Source organism: Carassius carassius, chromosome 41, assembly GCF_963082965.1.
Source record: "Carassius carassius chromosome 41, fCarCar2.1, whole genome shotgun sequence".
NCBI lineage: Eukaryota > Metazoa > Chordata > Actinopteri > Cypriniformes > Cyprinidae > Carassius > Carassius carassius.
In genome coordinates, this window is record NC_081795.1 from 12,460,801 (window position 1) to 12,486,825 (window position 26,025).

The window sequence follows — 26,025 nt, forward strand, 5'->3', positions numbered from 1 at the left end:
AATTCAATGTTGTTAAAAATGATTGAGATAAACCCAGATAAAAAAAAACTGGGCATGTACACCTAGAAGCACCAGTGTGTCAAATTTAACCACTACTGAATGCACGGATTTTTGCGCTGTCGTTTACTTGCCACTTAGGTTTTAACTGTCAGGTGAAGAGTCAGAAGATCCAAAAGCAAAGGTAGCTCAAATCGAAGTCCTTTATTATTTAACAAAAACAGCCGAAGGTAGATGGCATGGAAATAGAACAAAAAACACTCTCCTTAAAAAGCTTGACAGAAGAGTCTCTGCCGTGAGGGGCAGCGCCATAGGCGTCGATTTCGGGGGGGACGGGGGGGGCGCGTCCCCCCCAGATTTCGTCATGAGTCATTTTGTACCCACCACTTTTTTTTTTTTTTTTTTAAAGTAAAAGAACTCGAGGGTTTTTAAACCTCGAGTTCTGCTGCTGCGATGGCTACACGCTTTTCTGTTCATTAAAACTGCAACAACTGTAACATTGGGATACGTTCTAGGTTGGGGGAGGGGGAGTCATCGTGTCACTGTTATTATTTTCTCTATAGACGGTTTCAACGGCAACAACATAAACAAACGTTACTGCGCATGCGCGCTTTTGCGGACCTAACTTAACTTCCGGTAGACTTCCAAATAGAATCAATAACAACAGCCAAGTCCCTCTAGAGTAGATATTTTTTGATAACAAACAAAATATGTTTGCTGCATGGATCAGGCGGACTTAATGAGAATGCAAATCCATTCTTTGCCAATAGGAGATGTTTTAAAGCATAGACATAAAGCGCGAGAAATGGAGGTTTCCCCAGTAACAGCTGTAAACAAAGTACGCTCACACACGCTGCTTTATCAGGCATATAACATGCAAGTCTTCCTTCAGAAATACAGCGATATAAAAAACACCTGTGCCTCGTTTTGATATTTAAACATATAAATGTAAGGGATTATTATTATTAAACGTGCAGTACATAACGTTACTCATGTTTATTCAGCGAAGCCTTTTTGAAAATCGATCAGTTTTAAAATTGTGGTGAGTTTCCAAAAATAAATAAATGTATGGGAAACACATCCCGCAGCACAACCACCTGAGCCCTCAGTCTACTCATCGCCTTGACTTTAACCGCGTTTGTAGAAGGCACTGCAGCCAGACCGATATACACAACACAGACCGGAAGTTAACTTAGGTCCAGGCGCGTGCGCCCGATAAAACCGTCTATATGACTATCGCGCTTCTTTTTTTTAAAGAATGTTTTTCAAATGAGTTGACAGTTTGAAATGGACAGTGAACGAGCGGGAACGAGGCTACCTAGTCTTTGTTGGGATTGGCCAGAATTTCTGGCGAATGTATCATAGACGAGCAAGTCATTTAGCCTTCATACAATATCACAAGGTTGCATCCTAGTGCCATGGACTATAACATATCAAAGTGATAACCTGTAGAACAAATGGATGTTGTTGTACACACAGCATGGGTCTGCAGACCATTGACACAAAGGTAAGACGCGATAACTTATGTTTATTAAGATTTGCTGGTATTATAGCTAGGTCTTGTGCATTTGCACACAAGGGATCGGCTGTTTTAATTCTTCTCTTGCAATTAATGTTACGTTAGACTTCCTTAGCCACCAACTTAATTAGCTAGTTACGGTTTGCGTTCATACAGCAAGTGTTGGGGGAGATGATTGTTGAGTAGTCAGTATCTTGTTTAATTATTGCTTGAATCTATTGCTGAATTCTGAAATAGTTGTGATGATGATGATGATGATGATGAGGAATGGATCAAGTTTTAGTCAAAATGCCTGATGTAGATTGGATGGATGCATGTTGTTGTGAATTGAGAGCATTCAGATCATGGTGTGATAGTCAATAGTGTTCATGTGCTACACGTATTTTTGCTTTTTCAATCTTGATAAAATTTGTAGTGCTTAAGTTGTGTTGTCTGTTATTTCTTGATAATAACACCGTTGCCATGAAAAACAGAGCGTTGCTGTGGACGCGGCAGGATTCTAATCGTAGAGACGGAACTATTTTCTTTAGCGGAAGCAATACAATTGTATACAATACAATACAAATAAGTGTTTAAATCAATAAACTCTTTTTTAAATCAATATTTTGTGTCAAATTATTGATTTATTTGGTGGGTAGCCATGTAATAAGCGGGATAATGTAGAGCGAGGCCCGATTTTGGGTTAGATTTTTTTCCCCGTTTTCAGTGGTTATAACAAAGCAACATGAAAGAGAAAATTGGTAATCATTGTTTAGGTACATTAAACCACGTCATGGCCATGTCATATTGTCAACATGGTACTTATCTGATGATATGAAGCAGATTAGTGGGTCATATATCATATGTCTAATGCTTTGTACGGCTTTCTTCTTCATAAAACAAGTCGGACATCATCACATTTTTGTATACATTTTTATTTATTTACATTAATAAGATACAGGACGTATTTCAAAACATGATGCATGAAAAAAAAAATGCATCATTGTACCCACCACTTCTGAAAATGCACTTCTGAATGCGTCTCTGTCCCCACCACATTTCAAACCAAACTGACGCCCATGGGCAGCGCCGAACAGAAAAAGACTTGCTCTCAGGACTTCGCACAGGTGTAGGGCTGCTTGAGCGGAGTAAAACTCCAGATGAGGCACTTCACGGCTGGGAACAGGAGACAGGGCACACTAAGGCGAACGCTGCTACATAAAACAGGACAAGACAGGGTTACAGTCGACATGCATACGAGGGCATAACTCACACAATAATCCGACCCTGGACAGAGAGAACAAACGCCAGAAGTAGACCGAGTAATTAGACAAGACAAGACACAGGTGTGAGCGCAAAGCGAAAAGCGAAAGCGCTGATTGCGATGATCAACAGGTGATGACAGAGCGCAAACAAGAAAATGTGCGCGCACTGGAGTGTGAGAGAGATGAGTGAGTAAATGAGTGCGAGAGAGAGAGAGAGAGAGAGAGAGAGAGAGAGAGAGAGAGCGTGCGTGCGAGAGAGAGAGGCAACCCAGATCCTGACATTAACATTGTACATTTCTAGGCAATGCCTTTCACTCACTGATTTAGTGGTTATCAGTTTCAGAAATTAAGTAAAAAATGACTGAAAATAAGGCGATTTATGGAAGGTAGGAATAACCTTGGTCTTGCAGCAACCATATGTGAAGATCCCGGGCTGGATGCCCCTTTCTTTCACAGTGAAAGTCGATGCTGCGATCCACAGTTCAAAGTTAATGTACTGTATTTCCTCAGCGACCAACATGATCAGCTCCAGGCATGGAGCTTCCTCTTTTGGAAGGCCAAACAAAGTAGTTTCGCTTTCAGAGTGAAACACACAGCGTCTATACTGTACGACACGGCGGTGGCGGCAGCGGCAGTGGCAACAACAATACTACATGAGAATAAAAGGTACGCCGTCTTTCTTTGCGTGAACATCTGGGTAGCATTATGCAGATCTTCCCACATACTGACGTAGACATGTGGGGGTGTGTTAGAACGAGCCGTTTCAGGGGGGCGTGGACAAGTGTTAACTTTTATAAAGAATATCTCTTTGGATTTGAGACTTTAGTCTTTGCAACTTCACAGATCTTCTTTATTCACCAAGAGCTTGTAACAATCCAGACTTCAAACTTGCCCTCTCCAAAAAAGCACACCAGAGCTTTATTTGACAGGTAAGTCAACCTCATAATAGCACCTCATAATAACACCACAGTTCCTAAATAATGGAGCCTTAATTCCTGCACAGCTGAGTAGCTCAAATTTAGACAAATGGGAATGCTAATGTATACATAATTCATACTCTCCAGGCATTACATACCTCCTTTATGTTACCCACTGCATTATAGAATTATTTTAGCATTTGTTTATGTGCACTCTGTATTTGAAGATTCTTTTGCACTATATTTCTTCTAGCTATTAACCTGTGTAGCTCGCAAACCACTATGTATCCTGGAGGCTAAAGAAACACTGAAACAAACCATTTGATCTAACAATACAGTACATGGGGGGTTATAGTATGTCCCAAAGGCCCATTCAACACTACATTGTCTCCATAATAAAGCCACTAAACTCTCAAATTCACCTTTTGCAACTGCTCCCACTGGGCCGTTGGCTAACAGTAGTCAAAACAGACCAGCCATGGAGGATGGCATAGTGCGAGAAGAGAGGAACTCATCATTCAAATGGGTTGTCCAATATAAAAATGCCTATTAAATGAGCATAATCACACACTTAATCAACCAGAGTGACTAAATGCAGATGAAATGGACAATTGCATCACCTTAAAACACACTAACTGCCATTAAATATGCTTTTCTGTTTAAACAGTTAGATCAAAATGAGGCTTGAATTGAGCAGCAGAATCTTGATTCTGACATTTAAACAGCCATTATACTAGACTGATTATCAATTAACAAACTGTCAACAGTAATGACATTTTAGCACACTCATTAAATTTCCTTCAAACAACTAAAAGAGCTTTACCAACATACAGTAAAAAAAGCTTGATGTTGTACAAAATAAATTGTTACTGCATCTCATCAGAAAGCTGGATTTTAAGCGCATGATTTTTTTAAAGAGTGTTACTAATGCGAAGAAGACTTCAATATAGTTACTCTTTTGCCTTTTAAGTGTTTTGACAAAATATCCATCCTGCTGATTTGTAAATTAAATGATGTGATAAAGAGCACACTGTGTTAACATTTTGCTTAAAGTATTAAGATTTAATACATTTCTGAATGTCTTTTGTAATAATGGGCCCTATTTTAAGGATCAAAGCACATGGTCTAAAGCGCACAGCGCAGGTGCACTCAGGACATGTCCAAATCCACTTTAGCTAGTTTAATGAAAAAGTTGGTGCACCTGGGCGCATGGTCTAAACGGGTTGTCTCTGTTCTCTTAATGAGTAATGGGTGTTTTTGGGGCATAACATGCAATAAACCAATCAGAGTGTCATCTCCCATTCCCTGAAAGAGGCAGTTGCGTTCGAGCCATGATGGATTTGTTATTTACACAGCAGAATTTGCAAGCACAAAGACAGAACGAATCTCCAGAGATGAAACCATTAACTATTATCTACTAACACGCTCTAAAAAAAAAAAAAATATTGAGCCATCGACTTTTCAGTTCCTCAAAATAGCAATGTGCCAACAAAGCGAAACACACTAGCAAAACACCTTCCCTGCGCCTTGCGCCAGGTGTATGATAGGGCCCATTGTATTTAGGATGCTTTACCAATATACATTTTTGATCAGGTAAAAAAAAAAGTAAAAGGAAAAAAGCAATTAAAATGTAAAACTATGGTTTTATAAATTAAGTTAAATTATATATATATATATATATATATATTAATTTACATTTCAACTGAACTAAATGGTAATTGTCACAAAACATTTAGTTGGAGAGGTTTTTTTTTTTTTTTTTTTTTTTTGTTATTGTAATATCCTCTATTTTTTAAGTATAAAGGCATATCATGAGCTTAACTGAGGCCACAATCATGTTTGATCATTTATGTATGCTCCTTTATGTTTTATTGCTCTATTTGTTATATTAATATTTTCATTGTTTATCTAAATTATAAACAAATTCATTTTAGCATAAGTAGTTTCACAGTTTACTGTACTACTTCTAGTCATTTACCTATAATGGCTAATGAATCAGACACCTGGCATATTCACAGAAAACGATTTACTTCCATGTTGAAAAACAGGGGTGATAGAACAGTTCAACAAATGTACATATTTAGTAACTTACATTTTAGACACAGTACTACACTCTGTTTTTACTCCGCCAATGAAAATAAATCCAAACGATGCAGAACAGGTGTGACTTTATAAGCAACACTGTAGCATGTTTCTGTTCTTGAAAGAAGCAGTTGATCCAAAGATTTGAGTCACTTGTTTAGTTCCTGAATAAATAAGTGGTTTTGAACAAATCAGTTAAATGAATGATTCAAAAGACTTGTGTGACTTGTTTTGCGCATCCCAATGTGCCTACTTGTACTACACCCTTAAAAATGGGGACATGACACCAAAAACCAGCATTGTCCCCAGAAAACTGGGACATCTGGTCATCATATATTAGAGGAGTAGGCAAGCTTTGGGAAATACATTAGGTGGCCAACCAGAATGTGCTTTTTACCATAGCGAGCACCACCGCTGCAGCGTCACCCATTTTTAAGGGTGTAGTTTTTTGTTTTTTCAACCCAAATGCTGGGTTGAGACCGTTGGGTAGGACTTTGGGTTGTTTTAACCCAAGTTTGGGTTGAAAATCGTGCTCGATTTTAACCCAGCGGTGCTGGGTTGGGAACGGGGACGTGAAGGAGAGCACGCACGTCACGTTAAGATCGTACGTCTCCAGTGCGAGCAGCCGCCATTTTCTCAGTGTGAAAGAAGCGAGAAGCGAGTGAAAGCCTATGGTAAGTAAAAATTCAAAATGTAAAGTTATTGTTTATGAAAGGCAGAAACAAATGAGCTTATATAAAAAAAAAACAAAAAAAACCAGACGCGGTTTTCGCCTCAGACACGGAGTTCTTAACGGCCTCATTTAACGTTACTGAACGGAAGATGTACTTTTAATATAACGTCCGTGAATGTCTTATGTCATATTTGCATAAGATTTTACATTATCTGCACTTTTTGAGGTGTTAATAGACGGTTATGGTTACAGTTACACTCATGTTAATTTGTTATCTTATTTTTCACGGTTAAACTGAATGTATGTTAGTCTCCTAAAGGAAACGGCATTGTGTAGTAAAGACTAGCATAATTATTTTGAGGCTGTTGAAGTGGTTATTGGTAAAAGTATGTTTTGCATGTAATATTTCAGACTTGTTGAGCTCGTGTCTTCATTATCCTCGCGCTGAGAGTTAAAGCCACAGAAGCTGTTTGTGTGAGAGTGACTGACTGACTGTGTGAGGAGGAGGAGGAGGAGTTCTCAGCTTCTTCTGAAGAGAGGGACAGATGGGTTTAAGGCGAGTAAACTTCAGAATTCCATCAAGTTATCTTTATTTTTACCTAAGACTAAAATAATGTTTGTTTTGTAGATGTTGAAATCCAGAGACATGGGAGATCATCATTCTTTTAAGATTTTATGTAATTTATTTTTAGAAAATAAATGTTTCTGTTGTGTCCTCCCTGTTTACTTCATATTTTGATGCAACAACAGTATGATTACATGGTAATATTTTATTGAAACCATTGATGTCCCTCTTTGCAGAACTCAAACTAACTGGAGTTAAGGGGACAGAAGTCTGCTTGTGTGAGGAGGTGGTTTTCTCAGCTTCTTTGGAAGAGAGGGAAAGGTAGTTTAAGGCAAGTAAACTTCATAATTTCATGTTATCAGTTATCAGTTGTATTTTTTATTTTATTTTTTTTACTAAGAGTAAAATAATGTTTGTTTTTGTAGATGTTAAAAGCCAGAGACATGGGAGATCATCATTCTTTTCAGATTTTATGTAATTTATTTTTAGAAAATAAATGTTTCTGTTGTCTCCTGCCGGTTTACTTCACATTTTGATGCAACAACAGTGTGATTACGTGCTCATTTCATTAAAACCATTGATGTCTGTTTTTCATTGCAGAACTCAAACCAACTTTGGAGTTGTCTGATTTGGAGGGTCATCATTCTTGGTCTTCCTTCTTAAAGGTAAAGTTCACACAAAAAATTATTTACTTGCCCTCATGTCATTCCAAACCTATAAGACTTTTGTCTGTCTTTACAACATAAATTAATATATTTTTAATTTTCTCATAATTTTGTTAATCCATTTATAGTCTAGATAATCAGTATTTTCAAGCCTCAAAAATACAGAACTATTGTAGAAGTAATTCATTCTGATGTTTATGAAAATGGATAGAGTTTAATTAAATGTTTTATTTTTTCAAATGTGTTTCTCTTTTTAGACCACTGATGAAGAGCAGGCAGTGACTGGGATGAATGCTGGTCAGAGTGGAGAATCTTCTTTCCCCTAAACTGACGCAGCAGTGGATTTAAAGGAGGACGCTGCCCTGGATGATGTAGATGTCGTCACATGCTGATGGGGCTTCTTCATGACTACGTACATCAATTATGCTAAAGAGGTCATGAAAGTTGACAGTGATGCATGATCTGTATCCATGGACTATGAAACAAACTGTAAGTGTATAATTTGTAAAAACAATGTTAAATGCTTGTTCTGTGTTGTTTAGTAGAAGAGTTTACTCTGTCATTCATACACATGCTCACATTCTTTCACACACACGTCTGTTAAATGTTGTAATAGCAATGTTAATGTTGTGGTTTTTTTGTGTACTGTCATGCCAGAATAGTTGGTAAAGAACTTAACTAATTGTACATTTATTGAATAAGTGTTTTCGTATATTTTTATACAATATATAAAATACAAAGTCCAATTTGATCTTAAGTTATATTCAACAAATGTTCAATGCTTCAATTTATGAACTCTGTAGCTGTTAATGCCATTCTTTTCTGCATTTCTTCTTACATGTAACTTTTTTTTACTTTTCTCTGGTTTTTAATAATTTTTTTTTTTTTTGATAAATATTATTTGTGTGTAAAAGTGATATTCAAAATGAACCAGATTTGTAGGTTTAATGCCTAGGTCAACTTGGGTTCATTTTAATGTAGCAATGCAGTGTTTCCCCCACATCCTTATGGTGGCGGTACTCCGCAAGTTAATTTTCTGCCAGCAGGAGGCACTAAGAGCGGGAGAGGTAAGGGTTTCTCCGGTAACGGCTGCAAAGCGGTGCAGAGCTCACAAACGCTGCCTTATCAAGCACATGCGAAATGAAATAGAATACTTTCTAAATACAATAGTTTTCCTTCTGAAATACAGTGATAAAAAACACCCGCTCGAGTTTTTGAAACCCTGCAATGTAGTAATTTTAACCCATTAAAAAAGCAACCCAGCAGGCTGGGTTAAACGTAATAACTCAACTGGTTGGGTTAAAATAACCCAGCGTTGGGTTCGTCCCTTTTTGACCCAGCGCTGGGTTGCCAAAATAACCCAAATTGGGTTGTTTTTAACCCAGCAGTTTTTAGAGTGTATGCTTTGGGACACAATAATTCTAATCTCACATACTATTTAGGATGGCTAGTATGAACATTAGGATGCAGAGTTGCGTTCCCGAATGAATCAGTGGTTTTCAACTAATTGTTTGAATGATGATTCAGTGGTTTCCTTATAAAGACTTATAAATCACTTGCCACCGCCTACTGGTGAAACATTGTTATCACACTGTATACATATATCCTGCGGGACAGGCTACTGTGAATAAAATACATTTGAACAGCCTAAATCTGATTTGCGCAGCTTTTTTAATGCATTGGTACACTGGCACTACATGTTTGTCCTTTAGGAGAGGAGTTTTACGGTACAAGATTAAAATGCACTGTCATGGGGCTTAGCTTATCTATACATTGGCCGTCTGTGCACACAGACTCCTGAAAGCCCATCAACACTGCAATAGGCTGCTTACATTGGGTATCTACGTATGAGATTTGAACTACTTAGAGCTGCTCTTCACTTCATCCCATCGAGACTAAAAGAGGATCTAACTACAGCAAAAGTAAAGACCTGGGAGATAAAGCCCTTTAGTGTCCAACATCTTGGTTTTACAGAGGGATCTACACTTTCAAATGATAAATAGTGTCTTAAATGCTTCCGAAGATTGTTTGACTTTATTATTGACTGGCATTTCACCCTTGTCACTGATGAGAATAGACTAGATAATAATATTCCACCTCTATGAAATATCAGCAGGATATTTTAAAATCTGATTTAAATTCAGTTTGCTATCAAGCTGGGACAAAAGTGATTTCAAGGTTATCAATAATGTTTAATGGTCCGCATTCTTCTCCATCTGGAATTTGCCATTCTAATATTTTCCTCACACATCACATTCTTCTTCACACTCATATTTCACATTGCTGTCTCTTTATTAACCAAGCACACAAAAAATGGATCTAAATCATAAAATAAATCATATATACATAATGGTAAAAAAGTTTTCAAGATAGTTTAATATGTTTAAATATTTATATAACAAAAATCATAAGTTAAAATATGTTTTAAAAATGAAAGCCCTGGGATATAAAAGTGCCTGTAGTTAAAGAAAACCCCTATAGTTAAATATTTTAATCTCGATTTAAATTTTCTTATTTAAATAAATATTTCACCAAAATGTGCAAAAGGGAACCGTCTATTTTTTATGTGCACTTAAGCTAAATCTGTAAAAACTGGGCAGCCAGGTGCAGTTTGCATTATTTAAGTCTTACAGGTGTTGAACACAGGAATACTGACTGTAATATTTCAGCTGTGAGAGAATCTGCAATTTATGGTTTTAAGTTTTATGTGGCTATTACTGTAAAGCGGTGCATACACTAGAGCCCTTTTTTTGAGGAATGATAAACGAGGAGGAAAAGGCTAAGAAAGTTTCTTTCTCATTGATCATGACCGGTGATCTATGTGTCTGAGTGTGTTTGTGCTTTCATTGGTATTACTGTTTAGCTGTAACAGTGGTGTGTGTGTGTGTGTGTGTTCACTAAGGGAGGCCATTAGAGACAGGGGAATAATGATGGTATTAATGGCAACAATTGCTCATCCTGCCTGCCATTGGAGTGCAGCCCTTGGGATGCGTGTGCAGGGATAATTGTTTACATCTTCAATTGCCTGTTTTTTCCCTTTTTGCAGACTTTTGCAGACACTCAGCGCTCACAATTATACAGGATAGAGAAGGAGGAGAAACGCCCTGGATCTGCCTCTGCTCCACCCCATGCCACTCCTGACTTCCCAACTGACTCCCTGCTGCAGGACACAGTGAATACTTCATTGAAAGAGTGCATACTTATTATCAAATTAAATGTAAACCATGGCATATAGTTGTTTTCTTTCAACTAAAGCCAATTAAGTAAACATTGTTTTAACATACAAAGCTGGAAATAAAATAAAAAAACAAACAAAGAAAACATTTCAATTCAAGAAATGGAAGAAAGATACACTTTAAACAATCAGTGAGTTCGGTTTCTCAGATATATATATATATATATATATATATATATATATACATAAAAATGAAACAAATAATTGGTATAGTCTTCCCTTTATTATTATATGAAACAGTACATTATTATTCAGAGACATTTGAGATTGACCTTCTTGACCTAGCAGTAAAATTAGCGGTTTATTTTTTTTGACCTAACTGTCATACTTCATGGGGTGAAAGGAACGAGGAGACTCCGGAGAAAATTCAGAACTTGACTTTAATTCGCAGAACAAGAGGATAACAGGAAGATCAGGGATGACATTTACAATACCGGACGCTGAACTAAACACAGGGAACACTATTTAAACACATGACAGGATGAGGAGATGAAGAGACACACCTGGGATCAATGGAACTAAATGGAGAACACCTGGAATCAAATTAACATAATCGAGACAGGAACAGGAAGGACCAAATATGGGCATGGAATGCACATAGGGAGCAAAACACATAACAAAGTCTGACACTAACATGTGTTCAAGTTTAGAGGTGTTATTAAAGCTCCTAACATTATCCAACTAAAAAAGTAAAAAGTGTTGCTAATTTTGCTAAATGCTGGACAGTAATCAAATACAGTTTAAATAATATTTAAAATATAAAATTCAAATATTGTCAGGATTTGTGATTTATCATCAAACATTTTAATCCCTACCTTTAACTCTCATCCTAGAGTGAACTTGCAACCCCTGGGAACCACTGTTTTATACAGTTCTGAACAAGATTCTTAACCTTAAGCCGCGGTTCTTTGAACAAGTGAAATTTCGGACACGGTAATAATCGTCATATGATGTCACACTCTTGTTATTCAGAAACATAATTTAACATATAATACATGAAAATTGTAAAATGTGATATATTCTTTACTGCAATGCTACAAACCTGCAGATTTCATGCTGTGATGTATCAAACGTTCTATTGATCACACATCTTCACGCGATACAAATAAAAATTTACTCACAAGACACAACTGCGCATGCAATCACTATGACATTACTATTGCTGTGGATGTACCTATACTTCTTCTATATCCATATATTTACATATACTATCACAATCACTTCTCCAACCTCTTTCGTTCCTGATCATTAAGTCATTGTTTCTGAGTGCTTGTCCTCATTCTGACCACTGTTCTCCTGAAATGCACGATTCACAATAATTAAAGATTGTTGCCTTTCTTGCTCATGACATTTCCTCCTGCCATGAAGTGTACAAAACATGTCAGGAGATCGCAGCATGCCCAGACTAACGATGAAGACTTACAATCTTTCTCATTTTCTGCTCTCTATGCTTATCTCACCGACAGTAAACAAAAGGCTAAGCATATAAATCCCTGTTACACTGAATAGAAAGTGCACTCCATTGAGGGCATTTTCAATGCTAAGCACCAAATCTTCCCTCCTCATCTTTTTTTCCTACATAGAGAGTGTGATGGAGAACTACAGTGGACTAAATTCCGTTGGTTGCAATAATAGCCTCTCTGGAGTATACATCTGACCATGGGATTTGTTATTTTGCCTGCCACCATGCGAAGAGGCACTATACCATCACCAAAAACAAGCACACACATCATTACCATGAAGACGTTCACTGGCATTTAGTACAGAATCACACCTACCCACACACTTTCACGGCTCCAGAGACTCCAGCTGATGCTTCCAGACCAGTGTAAAACAACAGACAAAATCGGTTGCCAACAGAGCAAACAATACCTGATGGTACACTGTGTGAGAAGAGTGTTTATAGTGGAAATGCACTGCTCACATTTAATTTCACACAGAGACAGAAGAAGGTCGGAGCTACAGAGAAGTGAGGTATTGTTATGTAGGGATGACAGGAGAAGGGCATGAGGACTCAAAATCAGTGTTGGTCTATAAAGTAAAAAGCTCCTGGGCCGTTGAGCTTAGACTAAGCCTAAGAATGGCATTTTAAAAGTTGACTGATGATGAGTCTGTAGACTCAATTGCAATTGTGTGTTGGGTTAAAATAGGATTTTTAGCAGCTTGATGGTAATTCTAGTGGCCTAGGTGAAACAATATTTGACCTCTGGCCTAAACGTAATGACATGTTGTGAGGTGTGACATGCTGTACTTCTTCAAAAACTATCTTAAAATAATTTTGCATATTTTTCTCATAATCGCTATGCATTTGACCCTATTAAATTACAGAATATGTGGAATATGGGGTTTAACCACACTATTATGACATAAAGCAGGACATTCCTCCGTCTATCGTTTTGGCAGACTGGCTTTAATATAAGATGTTATTAGATTAGAGGTCTGCAAGCCTGTCAGGCCCCATGGGGCCCCGCTGAGTCCATTCGGACCCGGGCTCATTTAGCTCCTCTCCTTTTATTGTGCCCATATATGCCCAGAGCACACATAGGCTACTGTATGAAATACTGTTATAATGATTATAGGCCATTATAAATGCATCTATACAGATTATGATTATAATAAAAGAGTTTTTGTTTTTTGCTTTATTTAGTTAAGTACTAATTTAAAGCTTTTTATAGATATATTTATCATGTCTTTGAGGCATGTATTCGCTGAGTTTCAGTTCACTTTTGTGAAGCGCTCCTATTCAAGACCAAACGGAAGAAAATGCATCATGTTTGTTTTATTTATTTTATAAAAGCACAACGTTTTGTTGATAAAAATACATTTAGACCTTTAACAGTTACGAATGATGAATTACTCTTACCTTATAAGCAAAAACGAAGGCGTAAACATGTAAGTGATTGCTGGCGCTTCCATGTCCTGCAAAGCAAGCAGCTTCCACTTTCAACTATTGGATATAGAGCACATTTATCTAGGCTTAACGTTTAAACATCGTTATATGCTTGAACTGTTTTAGTATATTTATAGACTTTGTTTTAGGCAAGTCGTTGTGATTTGAGGAGGCTAAATTGATTAAACATATATGATCAGCTTACTGTCTGCCACTGGCCGCTTAGTCATTACTTTAAAAAACAAAAACTTATATTTAACGAACAAAAAATGCTCCAAATGTTTTTCGAAATTAACTTAATGAAGAAGTAAATGAAATATAATCACTTTGCCATTATATACAAAACTAAACTATTTTTAATAGCTGAAACAGTAGTATAAGCTGTTTTTATTTAGGTTACTCTAAAGAACCTTTTTTTTTCAAATATAAAAACAACAAATATTAATATACACAATAATACATAATTTAAATAAATGAAATACATTAATTTATTTATAGACTGATTTATTATTATTATTATTATTATTATTATTATTAATTAAGTCACTCACCGTCTTCTGAATCTTTTCTTTTTTTTTTTTTCTCAGTTGAGCTGTCATCTGCTTAAGACTGTGAATTACTTACGCTTTATGCACAGAGGTATTGTTTGAGCCTTTTTTATGCAGACCAAGTATTCACATGGATTATGTGGGTTGGGTTTGAGGTTTGTGAGTTGATCCTTGCATTGATTTGTTCACATGGTCCAGTGATTAAAAGAGGAAGTATAACCATTCATCCCCAAGGAAAGCAATAGACCCATCAGGTGGGTCTTAATGAGACTCTCACTGTCAAGGTCCCTGTTATCACCTCAAAGGCAGCCGAGCACATCTGAGCTGACCTTGTGCATTTCTAGTGCTCCACATTACAATTCACAGTGCATTATGAGTAGAGCCGGTGCCAAAAAAAATACACAGCCAGATACAGTCAGTGTGTTATTTCACAAGGAAAATAAATAAAATGTGCTCTTTGAACATGTACAGACATACAAACAAACATCCAGATGATTGTGGTTCGTAAATAATTAACGAAAGAGCACCTCTTACACTTGAGTACCAGGCACCGTGTTTATAGACTTGATACCTTTCACCTTCGTTCTTGAATTTTCTAAATCAGATCTGCCACTCCAGTTCAGCCCAAATCACAGAAGAGCAAAGATGGGAGAGACTTAAGTGCATTTCCAAACAGCTGCTTTTGAGAACTCCTTCTCCATTCCCGGCCACCTGAGATCGCCCATTCATCTTGACAGGGTGGAAAATAGCTTTGCTTCTCTGTGTTTTTTGCCCCTCTTTTGTCAAAAGATTCTGAACTGAGGTGCAAACAGGTAAGATGCAGGTGGAAGATATTTCTGAAAAGAGATGCCAGATTTTGTTTTAAATTCACGTCCTCAACCCAGAACAACTCAGCCGACAGTAAAAGGACATGTTTTAAAGTAGGGATTGACAGTGGAGAGATCTCTGCAGCTTTTCTAATGCATACCACCAGATGCTGCCAGCACAAAATAAAGAATTGCTGAAATGCTGCCCAGCATTTGCCATGCAAGAGGATTTGAAATGCTTCCTGGCATTGTGCTTGTGTCTTGACACTCCTCCTCCAGGCTCCCCTACCCTAAACTCATTCATTTAGGATCCACCTAAGGCTATATAGCTCTCTTGAATGATGCAATGCATTGTGCCCCATAATAATGTTTGATAAGGCAAATGCATTCTCTTCAAAATGTCTGAGTATGATGCATGAATAAAATATCAAGGACTCCTAGGCTAGAGTCTTAAAAACAGGTATAGCTGATGACAGAGCTCCTTTGATATTAGAATAACATTTAACTTTTTCATTTTTGTTTTGTTTTATCTCATTAAATTTTTTTTATATTATTTTTCATTCATATTGCATTAAAATAAATATTAATTTAAATAAATAACCCAAACTAATCACACAAAGCCGAATGTCAAATATACATAATTTTTCTTAAGTTGGTATTTCTAAAATGATTTGTCAACATTTAACGTAACAACACAAAACCTTGATGTTATTGTAAATTATACACACAGTACACACACACAAGTATAAAAGGTTTCTTGAGCATCAAATCAGAACAGTTATTTCCGAGACACTGAAGATTTCAGTAATGGCTGCTGAAAATTCAGCTGTCATCACAGAAATAAATTTCATTTTAAAATATATTTAAATACAACTAAGGATATTTAATAATATTATGGTTTTACTGTATTTTTATCAAATCATTTCCCCAACCCCAAACTTTGAAATGAAACTGTAGAGCTACAGTAATGTATAGACTTTAAAGACAGACTGTGGTAAAGAATTCATAAAGATTTCTTTTAAAAATCACATTTTTCATGCACTGTATTTTGTGCTGAACAATCAGTTTTGTGAATAAGCCTGTAGGCCTACAGTCAGTCCTCTCCTCCCAAAAATTCTGCACTCTGTGTTAAAGACGGATGTTGAGAAGTCATGGATAACTAATTTCTTGTCTAGCTTAATGTCAAGAGAAAATGGAATGTAGAAATGAACCTTTTTCAATTATCCTAAAAGATCCCAAAAAGAGACTAGGATCCATTTCTGCTCACTTTCATTTCTGCTGTGTTTAGTGGAGACTGAAGCAGAGCCTGGTGCTGTCTAATGTGAACTCAGTGCTCAGCATGTGCTCTCTGCCACCAGCTCTGCTGATTTTTGTTTTTGGGAATATACAATATATATGATTAATGAGGTAATTTAGTCACACAATCAAACAACGCTGGTGTATAAAACCTCAAGAGGGAACTCTTGTTTTGTCCAATGTTGCAGCTAATTTTCTTTATGGACCAGATGACATCTTGAGAGGCATGAACAGAACAATAACAATAATCGTTTAGCTTATTTCAATCTCATCATATACTGTATTTCCAGGAACTGTAGAACAGGAATTTTCAATGTTTTGCACACAGAGGAAATAGAGCAGAAACCCCCCTAACATATTGTAGGAAATTGAGTGTTGCATTTTAATCCTGGCCTATATGCATAGTATAGTGATGTATTTAAATACATTGTTATGATGTTTGTATTGCAAAGCTACTAAAATAATCACTTATGTAGGAAGTCATCTAATTCATAGTAAAATTCAGATGTACATTTCAGTGTGGGATTTACAACGAAACATTAAGCTGCATTTTAGCGCTCTTAACTTTAGTTATAATATTTCCACTTCCAGTCAGATCAAACAATAATTGAAAGACCGCCCTGCAGTACTGCCGTAGACCCCCTGCTGAAGACCACAGTTGTAAAATGTGTTTCAGCTCTTGAATCTTTTAATGTTACTCTTTTAGATGAATTTGATAAAACCAAATCTAAAGGTTAATATTTGTATCTCACAGTGGGAGTGCAAAATTTTTTCTTCTCTCATCCAAATTGCGAACATGTTCCCCGGTCAAGTTTTAAAGTTCACCATCTCTCTGATCACTGGCGTGACTGGCATAAGACTGAAGTGTATGTGAATTTCCTCAATGACTCTGTGGTAAGGATGGCAAGAGGTGCTGGCATTACAGTCAGGTCAATTGCACTAATGTCGACCATGTCATTTCAAGCAAAGCCTCTGCTATTGAAACAGCTGTGTTTTCAAGTACTGTACTGTTTTCAAATTTTTTAATATTTTATCAGATTTGAAGTCAGAATTTATTGCTATGAATCTTTGACTATGCTAAAAATTTTCATTGATAATCAGTCACAAATTCAAAGTATGTATGCAGATTAATAGTGTTTGAGTCACAATTTGTGAATTACATCAAATAAAAGTGCTTGCTAAATCAATTAATGTAAACATACATTTATAACAGATGCATTCAGTCCATATACTGTAAGCTGTGAATACCTGCATTTCCAAGCAGTTTGAGATAATGAGTTTGAGGACTGCTAAATATTAACATGACTATAAATTCCTTTGTCATTTGATGTGTAATATAAGGCTTATGTAATAAAATATCTGGAATACTTATGTAACTGTTGCGTTTGTTCAGATAACACAGATAAAAGTCGGGACAACGATGGGCAATTCTTCTTTTTGTTTTACTTTGCAATAACTGAATCACAAACTCTGTTAATACAGGTGTCTCTTTGGACAGTTTTCAGCGACAGCATGCACATTCCTACATTTCTTTTTCTGAGCCTTATACTGTCTCTCTTTATCACTGTATTATACATCAGATTGACATGCTCTTTGTATGTGTCCAATTTTATTGCCCTTTCTGCATATTTCAGTTTTAAATCTGCACTGATTTGCTTTGTGTCCACCCCTGTCACAACGATAACACAGTTCAACTTTTTGCATTGTCTTTCTAGGTTTACCTGCAGTGGTCACTTTGTTTACAGACACTTTTACTCCTGATCGCAGCCTCACTGCATCTCTGGCAGCTGTTTCTATGGCGACAGCAATTTCAACTGCACATTTGAATGTTAGATCTACCTCCGAGAGCAATCTCTTCTGTATACTCTGAAATGCCACAGACTAGACGATCTCTCAACGCATCATTCAGTCCATCCCCAAACTGTGTTCTGACAACTTCTTTAATTCAGTGACATGAACTGCGATTGACTCTCCGTCATTCTGTTTCCGTTTATGAATTCTGAATTGTTCTGAATGAGCAGCAGTTTTGGTGCCAGAAGCTCTTGCATTACTTTTACAACATTGTCAAAACTAAGATCGACAGGCTTTGTGGGAGCAGTAAGGCTTCATTTGCGCTTTAAAGGGTTAGTTCACCCAAAAATCCATGTTATGCACAAAACTAATAATGCATTCAAAATTTTGCAATTTTTTCATTTAAAAGTAGGCCTACTGCTATATGAACAAAAGTTTAATAACATTTGGTTAAACACTTTAAACAAATAAGGTGCTTTTAACAGAAGTGTTCCTTTTACATAGTAGCAGTTAAAATATTAATTGTAAATCTCAACTTATAACATTATTGTAATTAAATTAAATATAAAACAAACCATTTGTCATCGCCGGGACATTAACGTTTTTATAGAAAATATTTTATAGTTTGTTATAGAAAAACAAGTTATGCTCAAAGTCCAGAGCCTTGATCATAACATTATAACAGGCACCTTCCTATTAGAGACCTGCACGATTGCAGGACCCATCCCAGCAGAGTGCAGCGCAGGACAATACTTGATTGGTGGGTAGAGACTCATGTGTGCGGGAGAATAATTAGGGTGTGCTCACACTAGGTAATCTTTGATCTTTGACTAGTATGATCATTCTGTTTAGCAGTGTGAGTGTTAATCGCGCCAGAGTACAGATCTTTGGATACGTGCTGCATGATTGTGTGAATATTTATGAGCGGCAAAAGCAATAGATCTGTAAAGCAATATATTGTAAGAGGGATGTGTGTTACCATGTCCCATGCGACTCAAAATAATAAACCACAAAGTTAACAAAACGATTCACTTCACTGTGTTGAGCAAGAGTGCCATGTCTACCAAGTTATGATTAAGAGCTCGTTGCATTCTTTTCTGTTAAAAATAAAAGTGGACAATGGTTTGTGAATGTTGATGCTTAGCCTAAATAATTTGATCAGGAGCATCCTGTGACCCATGATTTGTCTGTATGTGTATTCAGAGCCAGTGAGCAACGGACTTTCATAATAATTCAATAAAATAATTGTCGGCATTTTTCAATATATATATATATATATATATATATATATATATATATATATATATATATATATATATATACAAGCCACTGTAGGTTGACCCATTAGACCTCAGCCTCTAGGAAGTAAGGATCCTAAATTAATTCAAGCATACAAACATGCCCATGCTGAGAAAATTGCTACCTGGAAAGTCTCCAGCTTAATGAAAGATTTTAAACAGAATATCTCAGCATGCACAAGCTTTAATGACTTGTTCACAGACATAATCTATAACACATGTAAGTCACTAGCTGTAAAACATTGGCACAAATTCACTCTCTGGTCATGGCAGATTTAATAATAAGGTTTGGCAACAAACAGCAAACCCCATTGTTGTCTTTTGCTCTTTTCTACTCTGCAAAATTGTTCCTTCACTAAGGGACATTGATAAAGTATGCAATATTGTATTCTATCTCTGTGGTGTTTTCTGCATCTTAAAAACATTGTAATCTGTTTTATTTCATTGTACTAGTTTACCCTTTTAAATTTATAAGCTGTAAAAAAAAGTAAAAAAGGCAGTTTTACTTTTCTTCACTGTTTACCTTTTTTTGTCATGTACAAACAGAAGCTACATGACAGAAAACTCGTTGCCATGTATTTCAGCTCGTCGGTTGTTCTTCATGCTGCCAAGCTTAAATATTTGAAATGACATATTGCTCATAACAGCAACAGTTCTCCGTTTGTTCTGACCAATTAACTTGGCTGGAGGAAACTGATTACCTAGCGTGGCTCAATGGATGGGCCAGATAACAAACAATAGCAACGTTTAAAGTGGCCATGTTAATCACACAGCCCACTGCACTGTGATAACTTGCAGAGACTGTGTGCACGCTGTTAATATAACGCCTGAGTGACTGGGGTCATTGACAGGCCCTCACCGGCTTTATCTTGCTGAAGGTCAACACGTTACCATTGGGCTGATGCTCATCGTACAATAATCCAAATAACATTCTGAGGAGCAGCTCTGGATTGCGGCAGACTCTCACCTTAAATATATAACACCCCTGGCTTCCACAGGGAATACAAGCTCCTTATTAAATCTTCAGGGTCAACTGGTTCTTGCATATCAGAGCGCTAACCAGCAGCAGAAGGGCAGCCCTCAGTGACCTGTAAAAGCCTTCGGTACATGCCTGAATCCAAAGGTGTGTGGTTTAAGAGGCTGAGCGCATACAATGTGTCATAGTTACAAGCGGTCTGTCCTGTTTGACTGCAACTGAAAGTCATGGTTCCATGAAAACCATTTAACATCAAACATCTTTCAACTGCATTAAATGTTCCTTATTGTGGAATATGGAATGATATTCCAGACATTATTCAAAAGGAATTGCAAATTGTATTTGCAATTGCAATTTTAATTTGTGGACGCATAGAATGTGACATAATCCAAATGCAAATGCAAATCGCGCATTACCGTTTGCATTTTCGTTTAAGCGAACGCACAGTGTCTGCCAAATTTAAAATGGAAATGCAAAGTCCATTTGCAATTGTGTTTCCCATATCTTACGAGCTATGAGCCTGTCATATTTAAATAGCAATATTAATTACCACATTTGCTTTTTCCCTCTCACAGCGCATGTAAACTGCCAAAACTCAAATGGAATCGCAATTCCTTTTCCATTTGAATTTCCGACGTCTACACGGAAACCTGTCAATCAAGTGACAGGGGTGGGGCCATTTTATTGGCCGTGTTTGCATTGGTTAAGTGACGTCACTCACAGTCAACGGTAATAAATAGACGATTTTGGAAGTAAATGAAAGTAATTGGTGAAATTGTGAAAGACATTTTGACATTCGCGCAGCAAGTTGACAACAGTTCATACGGTACAGATTAACTTTTACTCAGAAGCCATTTGGTTTTGGACAGGTTAAATGAGTTTGCGGCCTTGACAAACAGCATCATCAGTAATGATGTTTTTGCCAATCTAAGTGAAGTGGCCAGTGTTTCTGAAATTTTCGGTTTTTTATGTATTGTCAGAAATATGGTAACCACATTTTAAGATTTAATGATTAAACTACTAATTAATAAAATCTGCTTTTACCTTAAAAAATGTCATGCTGCTATTTTTTTTCCACTGTAAATTATAAAATGACTTATTCTTTTTCGCCCTAAGACTTAGATATACAGAGACAGTGCATTCATAATATTACAGTATGAATGGGAAAAAGCACCAATGAGCAATGATTTTATTGCTGATTTGAAACGTTACTTAAATGTGATTGTGGCAAGCAGTTTTTAAGATTTCAGGATTGGTCTTTGGTGTGTGAAATAGCTGCCTAAAGGTATGAATATACTTTTCACTTCCAAAAATTTTACATTTAACAGTATTTTACAGTAAAATTACTTGAAATGTCACATTATATTACAGTATAAAGTAAAATTACAACCATTTTTTACTGTGTGTGGTTGTCTTCTCTCTTTGTAACAAAGGTTTCACTATTGTAAACTTATCTAGGCCCCACAGGAGAGGTGCAGTGGGCCGTTAGAGCTACTTTAGCGCTACATTGTTGCTCTCATGCCAAACTTCCAGGCACTTGCGCTAAGCACCTCTCTGGGCCACTTTAAGCATTATGGCAAAATGTACTTGTTGGAAAATGCTGTTTCAGCCACATTTGTAAGATCGCAAACTGTGAGCTTGCATTACTCAAAAGAAACTACAAGATGTAGGCTACCACGTTTCTTGGTAAATTACACATCGCAGTAATGTTCATTTGAGCAGTGTTCAGGAACCAACCTTGCCAAGTGCTCATCGAACACAGCACATGGTGCAATTACGCTACTATCAGTGAGAAAAAACTGAAACTCCAAATATAAATAAATTATCTTGACAAATTACTTGGTTGAATGGAAAATAAGGAGAGTTGTGTTAGATGGATATTCTGAGGTATTAAAAGAGAACTGATAATGTGTTTCAAGGCAAATTATTGTCATCTATATTAACTTGGGAACTCACAATCGAAAAGTTAAGAAAACTGCATCTATTTGACATCCAAGAGAGGAAATGATGAGTGTCTGGTAAAATGGCTTAGTACAAAATATTTTTACATTACTTCAAATTATAAGCGGTATTAATGAGAGTCATGATTTGATTTTACAATAATGCATTTTCTTTGTAGGGAGACAGAAGGCTATTAGACTCCACATGTGGCAAATTCAGCCTGTATGGTGACTGTTCTAGACTGTCTGTCCTCAGTCCTTTGGGAAAGAAACTCTCACAAGCAGAGATCTTTTATTCTATCAGTTAGAGTTGGTTATTGTGTATCGCCACATACGTGTTGTAAAGCTAACCTCCGCGAAATAAATCCAATCCCACAGCACAAACACTCCTGATGATGAGACACAACACTGACTGACACACAATTTTCAATGTGTCATCTGAACACGAGTGCAGGAGTGGATTCAGCTGGAGAGAAGGTTAATACTGACATCCCAGAAGCCACATCTCCATCAATTTTAACTTTTAAATTCTTGGCATCTCCTTTTTTTTTAGTTTGGAGCAGCACAGTATTAGGATATATGTTCTTTCTTTTAAAAATGTCTTATGCCAATATAATATAATTACAATTTTAAATGTTCCACTTTTATGAAGCTTTAAATTTTATTTATGTGATGTCAATTGTCAAAGATGAATGATGATTTTTTTCAAAGATAAAACTTTTCATTTTAATAATTTATTAGTTGTTCAATGTTGTAATCAACATTAACTAAGATTAATATAATAAATGCTTTAGAAGTATTTTTTCACTGTTAGTTTATGCTACTAATGTAGTCAACTAATGTTAACAAACAGAATTTTACTCAAAAGTGTTACCAGAACTCCTCAGGTAACTCCCAATTATATATTTCAACCTAAGATTTTAACAGAGAGGATAAAGTGCCATATACCAAATCTTCAAATATAACCAGTTAATCAGAGCCGATAATCAATTATAAGGCAAATTTAAGATAAATATTACATTAGATTTTTTGTTGGGTGAGCAGAAGGCCTTACCCATCTGTTGCCTACATTGTAATATATTTGTCTGTTAAATCGTAAGCAGTATAAGCACACACAGAAAGCTAGAAAGACACCTGTCATCTCAAGGCACACTCAGTCCCCATCCACACGTCCTTGGATAGATTCAACATCAGACTGATGAAGGGCTTGAGAGAAACCAAACCTTTGCCACATTATATCTCTCTGCACATTCGTATAAATACACGCTCACAAGCTGTTATATTAAAGCTTCATGAGGTCTGCTGCATGCTAGACTTTGCTGTGAGGTGTTCTCATGAATAATTGAGGAAAATTTACCACAGGTTAAGATTGATGTCTAAATGCGGAAGATCAATAAGATTGAAGCGGCGAGAAGAACAGTCGAATGGTAAGACTTTCACCCTTGCCCTTCCTGACGAATGCAAAGAAAAGATCTACGCATTACAGGGCTGCTGATAATGCAGTTCATATAAAATCTGCCTGTGTCATAAAAAGTTCAATGTCAGAGTGTCAGAAGAATGAAGTAAATGAACTGATCCAGCATGATGCAATTGATGGAGACAAATTTAACAAGCAAGGCACATTACTGATTATATAATTCCTAATCTCTAATATCTAAATCCTGTAGATCAAACAGTAGGTGCTAGCAATGCCATCTCTCCAGAGAACATGGGTTTAATTCCTGATAAAAAATAAATAAAAATATATAAGATTATAAGGATAAAAGAGTCTAATGAAATGCATGAATTTATATGCAAAATATAAATATTAGCTTAAAAAAAATAATAGTTTATAATAAAAAATAATATAAATTAAACCTAAATAGCATAATCTAAAAAATAAAATAAAAAAATAAAAAGGGAAATATAAAAATAAACCTAATTCAAAATATTAATAAAAACTATAATAGGTTATTAATAATAACACAATTAAGCACGAGTTTAGAAAGTCTGTACTTACTTGAGATCAATAAAAATGTTGTCAGAGACCTGGCATGAATCAGATTCAATGATCATTGTTTTATTCCTGTCCATGTATTTTTGTATTTGCCACTGTTACTTTGATGATGGTCAAAATAAGTCACTTTAATGAAAAAGATGAATGCATATTTCACTTATAAAGGTACAGCAACCAAATAAAAAAAACATTTTAATTTCCAAGGGTCACAGAGAGGGTAGCAAATGATGTTTAAAAATAAATGACAATGTTTTTGGTGCAAGAACCCATGACTAACATTATAAATACAAGACGTACAGAACAAGATGAAAAGGACTTCAAAACATGAGGTATGATGTTGTTGATATCAACCAAACATCATAAATCAAGGTTATGGTAATCATTCCTGAATAAAAAGGCAACCCTCAAAAACACTGAAGAGTTTTCACACACTATCAATTGTGCTGAAATCAAAAAACATCCTTCACATAACCAGTGGTCCATATCTGTGCATGTGTTCTGTTGTGCTCCATCTGGCAAGGTGATTGTTTTGTTCAAAAATGTATTCCACACAGCTAATGATTGAAACACATTCAGGACCATCAGGCAGCTCTAATATTCCACATCTCCGTTACTGCCAGCCAGATCCAGACGTAGCATTTGTTCCAGCTGCCTTTGAATCTGAGAGATTGTTTGTCAGCTCTATAGCTTAAGTCGGCCTGCTTTCTCTCTATATCCATCAAGCCATCTCCCCAGCAGTCTTGCATTCTTGCACTCTCTCTCTCTCTCTCTCTCTCTCTCTCTCTCTCTCTCTCCCTCCCCTATGCAATTAAGGCCCAGCCTGTCTGGGGGCTCCCACTGGACACAGTTAGCTTGAATGACAGGTAATGACACCCACTGAGAGATTGCCTTTTCCCAGGGCACACCATCGTCCACAGTAGGATAGCTGCATCATTGCACTGCCAAGAGAGGATGTCTCTCTCTTTCTCTCTTTAAATCCCTATTCATCTCGACCGCCCCTTTCTCTATTGCAGTGAGCATCCATTGCCTGGCCTCTAAAGGATGACAAGTTGTGGTTTGATTAAAAAAAAAAAAAATTCTGTCTGACAGCGTCAGGACCTGTCTAGTGATGTGATGAAAAGTTATAACACAGGCCAGGCAACAATCACACAGGTCTATAGAGCCGCAGGGTCAATTCAGTGACTTAAAGCAGCCACTGTTGTTTGTGTATGGAAATATGAGTTGTAAAACGCAAGCATTGTACTACACACTGTTCAGGTGTTAATTCAATATGAGCCAAGTCTCCTAGTGAATAAAATCCAAGGCTACATGACATGTTCTCTTACGAGAGCTCTCTCGTACTGCGTCTTAGCTAAGATGCTACGGGAAAAGTCTCTTTTCACGAAATACTGAAGCAAAAAATTATCCTTAATTTTGTATTTTTGTAAAGCGCATTTGCAGCAGTACACAGCCATAGGCGAGACGGCTCGTTCGCTCATTGGCTTGTTCTGCGACAACTGCACAGCCTATCGAGCGCGGGCTGATGCAACATCAGACCAATAAGGGCGCTTCGCGCCCTTCTTGCCACTTCCCGCCGAAACGGGTGTG

General features: G+C 36.7%; 1 protein-coding gene and 1 long non-coding RNA gene across 2 annotated transcripts in view; one reads left to right on the plus strand and one right to left on the minus strand.

Annotated features, from left to right (window-relative positions):
- Nucleotides 1-26,025, minus strand: part of LOC132122760 (glutamate receptor ionotropic, kainate 4-like) — a 351,304-nt gene that overhangs the window by 153,000 nt on the left and 172,279 nt on the right. The gene's annotated exons all lie outside the window — the stretch shown is intronic.
- Nucleotides 7,053-8,258, plus strand: LOC132123243 (uncharacterized). Its single transcript, XR_009426478.1, has 5 exons — nucleotides 7,053-7,109; nucleotides 7,234-7,318; nucleotides 7,423-7,471; nucleotides 7,598-7,662; nucleotides 7,920-8,258. It is a non-coding gene; the product is annotated as an uncharacterized LOC132123243 (long non-coding RNA).